The sequence below is a fragment of the Scyliorhinus torazame genome, chromosome 8 (assembly GCF_047496885.1).
Source record: "Scyliorhinus torazame isolate Kashiwa2021f chromosome 8, sScyTor2.1, whole genome shotgun sequence".
In the NCBI taxonomy this organism is placed as follows: Eukaryota; Metazoa; Chordata; class Chondrichthyes; order Carcharhiniformes; family Scyliorhinidae; genus Scyliorhinus; species Scyliorhinus torazame.
In genome coordinates this window covers 26,053,791-26,066,557 of record NC_092714.1, presented here as the reverse complement: position 1 = coordinate 26,066,557, position 12,767 = coordinate 26,053,791, and the positions used below count along the sequence as shown (strand labels likewise).

General features: G+C 52.3%; 1 protein-coding gene across 5 annotated transcripts in view; it reads left to right on the top strand.

Moving 5' to 3' along the window:
- Positions 1-12,767, top strand: part of LOC140427697 (interferon-induced GTP-binding protein Mx3-like) — an 85,348-nt gene that overhangs the window by 14,449 nt on the left and 58,132 nt on the right. Inside the window, exon 1 of one of the 5 annotated variants that reach the window (XM_072513209.1) lies at positions 8,813-8,976. The exons of the other annotated variants lie outside the window; for them this stretch is intronic. The gene's annotated coding sequence lies outside the window, so the exon portion shown is untranslated. Of the gene's footprint in view, positions 1-8,812; positions 8,977-12,767 lie in introns of those variants that run through there. 5 annotated transcript variants of the gene reach the window in all.

Sequence of the window (12,767 nt, the reverse complement as noted above, 5' to 3'; positions counted from 1 at the left end):
TACGTTCATCCCCCACCATCTGGCCTGCAAAATCCTACCAACTGTCCTGGCTTGACACAATTCACACCTCTTTAACCTGGGGTTACCCCATCTCTGGATCTGTAAAGATTTAATCACCTGCTAATGCTCGCATTCCAAGCATTGTTTGGCATCTTTGAATTTGTCTATATATATGTTTCTGGATCAGACCTCTTCATTCACCTGAGGCAGGATCAGCGCTCCGAAAGCTAGTGACATCGAAACAAACCTGTTGGACTTTAACCTGGTGTTATTACACATTTATGTAATGTACTTTTTATTGGGCGAGATTCTCCACTTGGGAGACTGTTCCCCCACTGGAGGTGAATGTCAACTGATTAGCGCTCCCACTGTTTTCCTACTTTACTATACCCCGAAGACAAGTTCCGAATAAAATTCGATTTTAATAATTCATATTCTCATCGGTAATCTAATAATTTAGAATGTGGTGTACGAACACTCACAGTGCTGTTCGGGAGGGGTCCCAAGGTTTTGACGCAGTGACCATGAAGGAACAACAAATATTTCTAAGTCAGGATAGTAAATGACTGAGATGGAAATTTGCAGGCGTTGGTGTTCCCATATCCCTATGGCGCTTGTTCTTCCCAGTGATAGAGATCATTGGTTTGATAGGTGTTGTCAAAGGAGTTATGCAAAGTTATGCAGTTCGTCTTGCAGGTGGTGTACACATCTGTTAATGTGCAAGAGTACTGGGGATTTGTTTAAAATAGCAGACAGGTGGCTGATGAAGTCGGTTGCTTTGGCCTGGATGGTAGAGTCATAGGGCGGGATTCACCGACCCCCCGCCGGGTCGGAGAATCGCCGGGGGTCAGCGTGCATCCCGCCCCCGCCGTCCTCCTAATTCTCTGGCCCCCCAAAAATCGGCCCGGTGTGAGTCGCGACGCCTGCCTCGGAGAATGGCGGGGTCCGGCGCCACTCAATGGGTGCCGGGGCAGCCCAAATTCGCCGGCCTGCGATGGGCCGAAGTCCCGCCCGCCAGTCCCGCCGGCGTAAATTGGAATAGGTCCCTTACCAGCGGGACCTGGTGGAGTGAGAGGGCTGCGGGGTTCTTCGGGGGGCGTGGGGGGATCTGGCCCCGGGAGTTGCCCCCACGGTGGCCTGGCCTGCAATCGGGGCTCACGATCCGCAGGCGGGCCTGTGCCGTGGGGACACTCTATCCTTTCCGCACCGGAGGCTGTACCGGTCCGCCATTCCCGGCGTGGAAACGAAGCCCTCTGCGCATGCGCAGGGATGATGCCAGCACGCGCTGGCGCTCCCGCGCATGCGCCAACCCGCGCCGGCCGGTGGAGGCCCTTTGGCGCCGGTTGGCATGGCGCCAAGCCCCTTTTCCGCCGGCCGGCGGGGCACAAACCACTCCAGGGCGGGCCTGGCCCCTGAATATGCGGAGGATTCCGCACCTTTGGGGCGGCCCGACGCCGGAGTGGTTCGCGCCACTCCGTCCCGCCGGGACCCCCGCCCCGCCGGGTAGGGGAGAATTCCGCCCGTAGAGCTTTTACAGCACAGAAATGGTCCCTTTGGCCCATCTTGTCTGCACCTATTTATTCTAAGGAAAAGAACCCCAGCCTAACCAGCCTCTCTTCATAGCTGAAGTCTGCTTGCGTTTCTTGTGTGTTCTTGGAGCTGCACTTGATCAGGCAAATGGTGAGTATTCCATTCTACTCCTGTCTTCTGCTTTGTAAATTAGATGGTGGACAGGCTTTGGGGAGCCAGGAGGCGGGTTACTTGCTGCAGAATTCCTAGCCTCTAACCTGCTTTGTAACATCTGTCTTTAAAAGGCTGATCGGGTTCCATTCCTGCTCAATGTTAAGTCCCTAGTGATTTTATGAGGGAGATTAGCCATAGTAATGCTATTAATCATCAAAGGGAGATGGTTAGATTCTCGCTTGTTGGAGGTGACCATTGTCTGGAGTTTATGTGATACGAATGTTACTTCACATTTATTAGACTGATGCTTGTGTGAACCATTGAATCATGAAACATAACTTTTGATAAAACCAAAGTAGAGAAGAGCTTGACTTTTTTTAACTGAATTTTTTTTTAACTGGCGATAATCCAAGTCCAATAATCACTGAAAAATTTAGGGGTAGCATCACATACGACATAACCTGTGCAGTGCTTTTCAGGGTAAAGGGTGTCATTATATACACCAGTATATTATGGTGCAGACACACACACACACTGATGGACATGCAGTGGGACCAATCAGCATACACAACACCACAGCCAATCACCAGTGAGAGCACACGCACTATGAAGACAGGGGACAGGAGAGTTCCCGCTCATTCTAGTAGCAGCCAGCTCGGAGCACAGAGCTCACAGCCTGCAACACAGACATTCCAAATGTGCTGAGTGCATCACCTGGTTAGGACTAGGCAAGGGTCAACAGTTAAAGCTGGTATTGCATTTACCCACAGTTCTAGTATGTTAATATAGTTAACCTTATAATAAAATAGAGTTGCACCACTTCCAGTGTTGGTGACCTGTTTGTGATCCAGAACACCCAACACATCATGGAATGGTTGCATACTAGCACACCTGAAACTAATCAGCATTCCGGCATCCTGAAGTATGGAGAACATCAACCCGCCGCCGCCGCTTCGCATCGCCGGCCCCTCAGCGTACAGTGACAACCAGCAACGATACCCAGGCAAGATGTTCAAGATCCGGGTTCCGCAGCAGCTCCAGTGCCACGGCGATCGCCGCAAAAACTAGCGTGCATTCCGGCAATAGTTTGAAATCTTCCTGCTGGCAGCCGAACTAGAAGACCTGGCCAATCCTGAAAAAACAGATCTTCTCCTCACCATCGCCGGTGCCAGAGCAGAAGAAATCTTTTAAAAATTCACGTTCTCCAAGGGGCAAAACAGGAGCGACTTCCAGGCAGTCCTGGACAAATTCTGCAAATACTGTGAGGAAAACACACTCCAACCAGCAAGGAAAGGTAAGAGAAGCGCCAGTACTCACCTCGAGGTCGAAATCCCGGAGCTGAGAACGATTTTGGTCGGCGGCCATCTTTCTAAAGGGACTGCACTTGCGCAGTTGCGCGACGCCACGCATGCGCAATCACAAAAACGGCCATCAGTAAAGGAACCGCGATCTGCACATGTGCAAACGCCTCCTACGTGCTACGTCATGCGCGTCATGACGTCAGAGGCCCCGGACCACGCACATTCAAAGAAAAAATCTTTAAAAGCTGTAAAACAACCTTCCTTCACCTGGAATGACAGCACAATGCCTCAAATTGAACCAGGAAATGAAATAAACCTCCGAAGAACCCTGCAACAAGCAGTTACCTACCCCCAAACCGAGTCCGATTCCGACTTCCCACAGACCAGTGACACCGAGGACCCGAAGGAGCCTTTTCGAGTCGCTGTTATAACAAAGAACAGGCTGTCCCCGAATCAAAACCACCAGCCGCTGTCGGTGCACAGCATTGATCCAGACGACGAGTGGTGTGCCACCCTGACGGTCAACCAATCCCAGATACAATTCCGCCTGGACACTGGTGCTTCCGCTAATCTCCTGGCGTGGTCAGCCTTTCAGACCGTTGGGTTAAACTAACCATTCTTCCGTCGACCTGCTAACTAGTGGACTACAATGGCAACGTCATTCCTTCTACCGGTTCATGCCAACTCGAAGTGACGCACAACTCGCAAAACGCCATCCTTCCCTTCGAGATCGTGGGCCCTCGAAGGACTCTCTGCTAGGCACACAGGCGTGCAAACTCCTGAACCTTGTTCAACGAGTACACTCTCTCTCTCCAGAGGACACGTCTGCCTTCCAGGATGTAGACTTCAGGGTGCAACTCAATGCCATCATCGACCAGCACCGCGACGTTTTCGAAGGCATGGGCACACTTCCATACACTTACAAAATCCTGCTCAAACAAGACGCCACGCCTGTGGTTCATGCACCTCGCAGAGTCCCAGCACCCCTCAAGGACCGCCTCAAGCAGCAGCTGCAGGACCTCCAGGACCAAGGAGTGCTCTCCAGAGTGACGGAACCAACCGACTGGGTCAGTTCCATGGTGTGCGTAAAGAAGCCCTCCGGCGAGCTCCGGGTCTGCATTGACCCAAAGGATCTGAATCGCAACATAATGAAGGAGCATTACCCTATCCGCAGATGCAAGGAGATCACGTGCGAGATGGCTCGGGCCAACATCTTCACCAAACTTGACGCCTCGAAAGGATTCTGGCAAATTCAACTAGACAGGTCCAGCAGAAAGCTGTGTACCTTTAATACCCCGTTCGGCAGATTCTGCTACAACAGGATGCCGTCTGGGATTATATCGGCATCAGAAGTATTCCACCGGATCATGGAGCAAATGATGGAGGGCATTGAGGGTGTGCGCGTCTATGTTGACGACATCATCATTTGGTCCACCACCCCGCAGGAGCATATCATTCGCCTCCAGCACGTTTTCAAACGAATACGGGACCAAGGCCTTCGCCTCAACAGAGCCAAATGTTCCTTCGGCCAGACGGAACTCAAGACGGAACTACATCTCCCGGTTGGGTGTGCGGCCGGATGCGGACAAGGTGGCAGCCATCACGGCCATGCAGAAGCCAGCGGATAAGAAGGCGGTCCTCTGATTTTTGGGCATGGTCAACTTCCTGGGGAAGTTCATCCCCAACCTCATCTCCTATACCACAGCTCTCCGGAACTCGGTCAGGAAGACGACAGACTTCCAATGGCTTCCCGCCCACGAGCACGAATGGGAGGAGCTTAAGACCAAGCTTACCACGGCCCTGGTATTGGTATTTTTTGATCCCACGAAGGAAACAAAAGTTTCAACGGATGCCAGCCAATCCGGCATTGGGGCGGTGCCCCTGCAACACGATGAGTCATCATCATGAGCCCCGTTGCAGATGACCCCCACGGAACAGCGCTACGCGCAGATCGAAAAGGAGTGTCTGTTGACTGGGGTCGACAAATTTCATGAATACGTGTACGGCCTCCCCCAATTCACTGTTGAGACCGACCATCGCCCGCTGGTCAACATTATACAAAAAGACCTGAATGATGTGACGCCTCGCCTCCAGCGCATTCTGCTTAAACTCCGGCGGTACGATTTCCAGCTCCTATACACCCCGGGCAAGGACCTGATCATAGCCGACGCTCTGTCCAGGGCAGTCAACACGCCGTGTGACCCAGAGGGGTTTGTCTGCCAGGTTGACACCCATGTGGCCTTCACGGCCTCCAATCTGCCGGCCACGAATGAACGCCTTATCCACATTCGCTGCGAGACTGCGGCTGACCCCCTACTACAGCGTGTCATGCGCCACATGACGGACGGGTGGCTCAAGGGCCAATGCCCGCAGTTCTACAATATCAGAGACGATCTGGCAGTAGTCGATGGTGTCCTCCTGAAGCTGGACCGCATCGTGATCCCGCACAGCATGCGCCAGCTCGTTTTGGAACAGCTACACGAGGGCCATCTTGGCGTGGAGAAGTGTCGATGGAGGGCCCGAGAGGCTGTGTACTGGCCCGGCATCAATGAGGACGTCGCCAACACAGTGCTCAACTGCCCCATCTGTCAGCGGTTCCAGCCCGCCCAACCATGTGAGACCCTACAGCCCCATGAGTTGGTCACGTCCCCTTGGTCTAAGGTAGGTGTTGACCTGTTCCATGCGCTCGGCAGGGACTATGTTCTGATTGTAGATTATTTTTTGAACTACCCAGAGGTCGTACGCCGGCACGACACCACATCATCGGCGGTCATCCGTGCCTGCAAGGAGACCTTTGCTCGTCACGGCATCCCACTCATTGTGATGTCGCACAATGGCCCCTGCTTCGCGAGCCAGGAATGGTCCAACTTTGCCAGTAGGTACAACTTTGTGCATGTGACATCCAGTCCGCTGCACCCCCAATCCAGTGGCAAAGAGGAAAAGGGCGTCCACATCATCATACGGCTCCTCTGCAAGGCTGCCGATGCAGGATCCGACTGCTACCTCGCCTTGCTGGCCTATCGTTTGGCCCCACTCTCCACGGGCCTGTTGCCAGCCCAGCTGCTCATGGGTCGCACCCTCAGGACCACGGTGCCGTCCATTCACGTCCCAGACCTCGACCACGTTCTGGTCCTTCAGCGGACGCAACAGTCTCGTGTACAACACAAGGCGGTGCATGACGCTCGGGCGACTGATCTCCCTGCTCTGGCACAGGATGACAACGTCCGCATCCATCTTCCGGGGGGTGGCTGGTCTGCAACTGCTGTGGTTCTTCAGCAGGTATCTCCCTGCTCGTTCCTGGTTCATCTGCCAGATGGTTCCATTCGCCGCCGCAATCGGCATGCCCTTCGTCTCGTTCCACGCTCGCTACGTGATCCTCCACAGGTGCCACGCCCTCCTGTTGTCCCCAACCTGGACTATGTGGAGATTCCGAATACTCTGCATCCTCCTCACTCTGCCGTGGCCCAGCCTGTTCCTCAGCCGGTGGCTCCTGACCCACCCTTGAGGCGGTCAACCAGAATTCGTCACCCACCTCAGAGACTTGACTTATGAGTTTTACGATGTTGGACTCTTTGATCTGTTCTGTTCTCCTGTTTCATTGTTCCAGTAGTTTGTATATAATGTTCATTTCGTTGTTGGTGTGACACACTATTTCTCTGCACCAGGCACCTTCCCGTGTAAATAGATTAGCCTCATGTACATAGTCATGTAAATAACACGCACACACATAGTCAGGTCCATTCACGGCATGATATTTATTGTCACGCAGGCACATATTGTTCATATAAAAGGGGGGATGTCATAATATACACCAGAATATCATGGTGCAGACACACACACTGATGGACATGCAGTGGGACCAATCAGCATACACAACACCGCAGCCAATCACCAGTGAGAGCACACGCACTATAAAGACAGGGGACAGGAGAGTTCCCGCTCATTCTAGTAGCAGCCAGCTCGGAGCACAGAGCTCACAGCCTGCAACACAGACATTCACCATATGCTGAGTGCATCACCTGGTTAGGACTAGGCAAGGGTCAACAATTAAAGCTGGTATTGCATTTACCCATAGTTCAAGTATGTTAATATAGTTAACCTTATAATAAAATAGAGTTGCACCACTTCCAGTGTTGTGCTCCAGAACACCCAACACATCAAAGGGTGCTTGAAGGACCATTTGTTTGTGTGTACAATGTGTGAATGACCTTGGTTCAAGGCTATTCTAACATCACAAAGCCCAACTGACTGTTCTGATACCCAAAGGACAAATTTGGACCACTTGTGTCCAGGTTATGCCTTTGTAAATCACTCCAGGTTATAAACCTGCGTTGTGAATCACTGCGCGCTGATGTCCAAAGTACATGTAGTGCGGTATCTGAGATGGTGGCTGCAAATGGAAGGCTGGTTTAGCTCAGTGGGCTAGACAGCTGGTTTGTGCTGCAGAGCAAGGTCAGCAGCGCGGGTTCAATTCCCCGTACCGGCTGAGAATTCTGAATTCTCCCTCTGTGCACCCAAACAGGGTCTGGAATGTGGCGACTAGGGGCTTTTCACAGTAACGTCTTTGCAGTGTTAATGTAAGCCTACTTGTGACAATAAAGATTATTTCTTTATTTTAAGTGGCAGGACAAGTGATGGATGGGGTCTCCTTGCCTGTGCTGTGCTGTCTAATCCTTGCTCGCTTGTTTCCTCCTTGGGCTGCTGTGGGTGAGCAGGTGGCAGACCGTGATTGTCTGAGAGGTCAGAGGGGAATGTAAGGGTGAGAGAAGTGGATTGGAAAGCAGGAAAATCCATATGACACTATCTGCAACTTGTTCATCCTGCCAGATAGCAGGAAGAGGCTGAACTCAGGGGTGAGGAGGGGAATAAGGCAGGAAAATGTTGTCAGCGTCCATGTTTCTTTGTGGTATCTGATGACACAGGCTGGGTCACAGCCAGCTCTGTGATTCTAAGAATCACGGCGGGATTCTCCGTTCTCGCGGCAGAGTGTTGACGCCGTTCCTCATGATGAAGGAGCTGCGCTCCGAAAGCGAGTGACTCGAAACAGACCTGTTGGACTTTAACCTGGTGCTGTAAGACTTATTACAGTGCTGTTAGAGTTCGAGTTCGAGTTTAGGGTTTTGAGCCATTACCTTTGCTTTGTGGATGACTGGAACAACAGCAAGACTGGTGTTTTGGATCAGAGAATACATTGCTGCTGGTTAAGCATCACGTGATGTGATGTTAGAATAACCTTGAACCAAGGTCATTCACACATTGTACACACGACATCAGCAGACGGTTTACGTGGGTTTTGGACAAATCTCCGCCTTTGATTGTACGAGCAACATCCCTCCACAAACCTCTCATCGTGTTTTACAAGAATCCAGAGGGCGGCCACCCCCCACCCCATATTCTCTTTGCCGCAACAAAAATACACCACCGAGATACGGGGGGGTCTACAGAACCAAAGGCAGACTGAGACTGAATTTTAAATTGGCAAATGAAGCAAGCAATAATCAGTGACGCATCTGAGCTGGAAATATTAAACATAAAATAAATATTAAAGAATCGGCTTGAATTAAGCGAAGCTAAAAGGCAGAAAATGTCAAGGTGACTCTTCACCCACAAAACGGAGATAGTTGCTAGGAGATCCATGTGCCTAAAGCCATGAAGGCTCTGCAATGTACCTCAGGTAGAGACTTGCTGGCACCAACTGTAATAAGATTTTACTCTGATAATGGGACCTGATACATTCCTGAGCGGGACAAACTGTTACAGATATTAAATAAAAGGTGACAAAGCTACTGAAGTCAGTTTACACAGAATTGATATATGGATGGAATTAACGACTTGAGGAGTGGCACGGTAACACAGTGGTTAGCATTGTTGCTTCACAGCGCCAGGGGTAATGAGTGTAAAAGATTTAGAGGGAGAAGAATTCTTACAACGCTTCTATGAGAACTTTGAAAGGCAGCAGATAGAAGGTCCTACAAGGTCCTGGACTTTTCAGGTATCGAAACCAGACAAATTGTTGAAGTATCAGTGGGGGAACATTTTGCAGATGGTGATCAAACCTCCATTAGATTCAAGATGGTTGGGGAAAAGGACAAGGATGGGCCTTGATGGGCAGCTCGGTAGCACAGTGGTTAGCACTGTTGCTTCACAGCGCCAGGGTCCCAGGTTCGATTCCTGGTTGGGTCACTTTCTGTGCGGAGTCTGCACCTTCTCCCCGTGTCTGCCTGGGTTTCCTCCAGTTTCCTCACATAATTGCTTGTTTGGTGAATTGGACATTCTAAATTCTCCCTCGGTGCCAGAGGGTGGCGACTAGGGAATTTTCGCAGTAACTTCATTGCAGTGTTAATGTAAGCCTACCTGTGACATTAATAAAGATTATTATTAAAACAATGGTTTTCAACCAGTGTGCTGCGCCAAGCAAGCAAGTGTGCCATGGCCAAGGCTGTGGGGCAGACGGCGAGCCCCAAATTTGTTTTTTTTTTGTGTGGGGGCAAAAAGGCAGTTTGAATTTTTATTCGGATACATCTTGTTGATTGTTTACATTGCTGAGTGAAATGGGAACCAATTTGGTGTGTAAACGGAGCGGTTTTGTGCTTGCCCCGCTGTGTGGTGCGCTGGGAGAGCGGGAGAGCGAGAGAGCCCGCGCTCCTCCCCCGAAGTCCTGTCAACATTCATCTCACACCATCTCCCCATCGCAGAGCACAACCCGCCACCACAGAGCTGCTAAAGCAGCTCGGCAGCTACTTTTAACAGGACCGGTCGGGAAAGGACGACTGTGTCACCACCGCCTCAATTTAATTTCTCCCGTTCAAAATGTGGGGAGTAACTCACAAGACCCACTCGTAAATTCAAGCCATGAATCAAAAGCCAGGTGGAAACTGCAGTTCTCTCGTGAAGATGAGTCACACCGGCAATCTCCCTCCCTCGTCTCGCGGGCAAGCCCTGTAGTCCCTCTGCTGGTTCAACAGGTATTCCCGGTCCAGATTTTTATGGCAAAATTAGGGATACTCCAAAGATTTTCTCTCTCCGCTGCACTCTTCCCTTTGAAAAAGAAAGCCCAAAACACTCATTCCTCATGCACTCGAAGACTCCTGAGCAAATTTCTAGTGAGACTGTCTTTAATATACTAATATTTCAATCACAGACATGTTCTGTTTTAATGAGCTGTATGAGTCCTTCCTGATTATTCCTTGTTCATTCCCTTATTTATCCTTTCTTTTGTCTTTGCTGTTGCAGCAAAGACTTATCTTTTGACTTTCATCCTTATTATTTTCACCCTTTCTGCCCCCACCCTCTCCCGCCCTCTGTGCTTGTCTGTGTTGTGTGTGTGGGAAGAGAGTGGAGCAGTTAAAGTGGGGGCCAGGGGTTAGATGATTGTTAACCAGTTGTATTTACTGCAACCAAAGAGAAAATGCTGGAAAATCTCAGCAGGTCTGGCAGCATCTGTTGGGAGAGAAAGGAGCGAACGTTTCGAGTCCAGATGACCTTTCTGGACTCGAAACTCTGGGCGGGATTCTCCACTCCCACGCCGAAGTGGCCGCACCGTCGTGAACGCCGTCGAGGTTCACGACGCCGCGGAACGGCCCCGGTCCCGACCGATTCAGGCCCTGACAATGTGCCAGGATCGGGGCCGCGTCATCTACACGCGCCAGGCCTTGTCGCCCGCCTAAAAGCAGCGCTGCATAGATGACGCGGCCGGTGCTGCATAACGGGCGTCATCCGCGCATGCGCGGGTTGGCCGGCGCCAACCCGCGCATGCGTGGTTGTCGTCCTCTCTAAATCCGCCCCGCAAGAAGATGAGGGACGGATCTTGCGGGGCCGCGGAAGGAAGGAGGTCCTCCTTCAGAGAGGACGGCCCGACGATCGGTGGGCACCGATCGCGGGCCACCCCACATTCCAGGTGAAGCCCGGTGCAGGATCCCCCCTCGCCCCCCCAGCGGCCGCCCACCCAGCGTTCACGCACCGCCCACAACTGCAGCGACCAGGTGTGGACGGCGCCGGGGGGGAACCCGCCATTTTGGCCTGGCCACTCGGCCCATCCGGGCCTCAATAGCGGGGGTGCCAGAGAATCGCCATTTTGGGTGTCTCCGGTGATTCTCCGGTCTGCGGCCCGCGAAACTCGACCGGGCCGTTCCCGCCGCTTGGGAGAATCGCGGGACGGCGTCGGACCAGCGTCCCCGGAAATTTTGGCGGCCCAGGCGATTCTCCCAACCGGCGTGGGAGTGGAGAATCGCGCCCATTATCTCTTTTCTCTCCCATCAGATGCTGCCAGACCTGTTGAGATTTTCCAGCATTTTCTCTTTGGTTTCAGATTCCAACATCCACAGTAATTTGCTTTTATCCTGTATTTACTGCATTTTTCATGATAGTTCTTATTATAAATAAACCATAATCGTGTTTACATTTACAAACCCGGTAATTGTGATTATTGGGCAGCCAAGGGCCAAAGACATCAGGGGCGAAATTCTCCCCCAACGGCGGGATGCCCGCCGACTGGCGCCAAAGCCGGCGCAAATCAGACGGGCATCGCGCCGGCAAAAAGGTGCGGAAGTCTCCGCATCTTTGGCGGCCTAGCCCCAACATTGAGGGGCTAGGCCGACGCCGGAGGGATTTCCTCCCCGCCAGCTGGCGGAAATGGCGTTTGTTGCCCCGCCAGCTGGCGCGGAAATGCGGCGCATGCGCGGGAGCGTCAGCGGCCACTGTCAGTTTCCCGCGCATGCGCAGTGGGGAGAGTCACTTCCGCCTCCGCCATGGTGGAGGCCGTGGCGGAGGCGGAATGGAAAGAGTGCCCCCACGGCACAGGCCCGCCCGCGGATCGGTGGGCCCCGATCGCGGGCCAGGCCACCACGGGGGCACCCCCCGGGGTCAGATCGCCCCGCGCCCCCCCCCCCAGGACCCCGGAGCCCGCCCACGCCGCCTGGTCCCGCCGGTAAATACCAGGTTTGATTTACGCCGGCGGGACAGGCAATTCCTGGGCGGGACTTCGGCCCATCCGGGCCGGAGAATCCAGCGGGGGGTCCCGCCAACCGGCGCGGCCGGATTCCCGCCCCCGCCCAATCTCCGAGAGCGGAGACTTCGGCGGGGGCGGGATTCACGGCGGCCAACGGCCATTCTCCGACCCGGCGGGGGGTCGGAGAATGACGCCCCAGGTATTTTTACACGTATTGGTTAATTCACTTGTGTTATGACTCTGGGGCATGTGGAGCTTGAATTGACTGTGTTGTCGAAACGAAACCGAATCCGGTTACCTAATTGCATATATTTGCATGTCAATTAAACCTGGCAGGCCAATAACTTGTCACCTGGCTCAATTGTTTGCCAATACATTAATTAGCATTGTACGGTGTTCATTTATTAATGACCCTTGTATGCAGCCACTACCCCTCACCTCAGTGTAACTCCCAAGAACATACAAATGATAGGTTTTCTTGAAATTTTTGAAAAAGGATAAATATTCACTACTCAAGCATACAAAATGTATTCACAACAACTCACAAACGCATACAACGGCACACACAAAAAAAGTTACAAAGGAATTAGCGTACTTCGGCCTTCTTTGACCCATTGCAAAAAAGAGGTTGGATATTTATTGTAATGAAGGCATAGTGCTTATTCAATAGAATAGAATTCCATAGAGCCCCTACAGTGCAGACGGAGACCATTCGGCCCATCGAGTCTGCACCGCCCCTCCGAAAGAGTACCGTACCCAGGCCCACTTCCCCCGCCCTATCCCCAAAACCCCATCTAACCGACACATCTTTGGACACAAAGGGGCACTTTTAGCAT